Consider the following 439-nt stretch of genomic DNA (forward strand, 5'->3'; position numbering starts at 1 on the left):
AAATAAAATAAAATAAATAAAAAATTCAGAATAAATAAAATAAAATAACCAATTAATGACACTAATTAAATAAATAAAATAAAATAAATAAAAAATTCAGAATAAATAAAATAAAATAACCAATTAATGACACTAATTAAATAAATAAAATAAAATAAATAAAAAATTCAGAATAAATAAAATAAAATAACCAATTAATGACACTAATTAAATAAATAAAATAAAATAAATAAAAAATTCAGAATAAATAAAATAAAATAATCATTTAATGAGACTAATTAAATAAATAAAATAAAATAAATAAAAAATTCAGAATAAATAAAATAAAATAACCAATTAATGACACTAATTAAATAAATAAAATAAAATAACACAAATAACAAATTCAGAATAAATAAAATAAAACAATTAATAAAATAAAATAATTATAAGATACTTA

This window comes from Cicer arietinum, chromosome 3 (genome assembly GCF_000331145.2).
Source record: "Cicer arietinum cultivar CDC Frontier isolate Library 1 chromosome 3, Cicar.CDCFrontier_v2.0, whole genome shotgun sequence".
NCBI lineage: Eukaryota > Viridiplantae > Streptophyta > Magnoliopsida > Fabales > Fabaceae > Cicer > Cicer arietinum.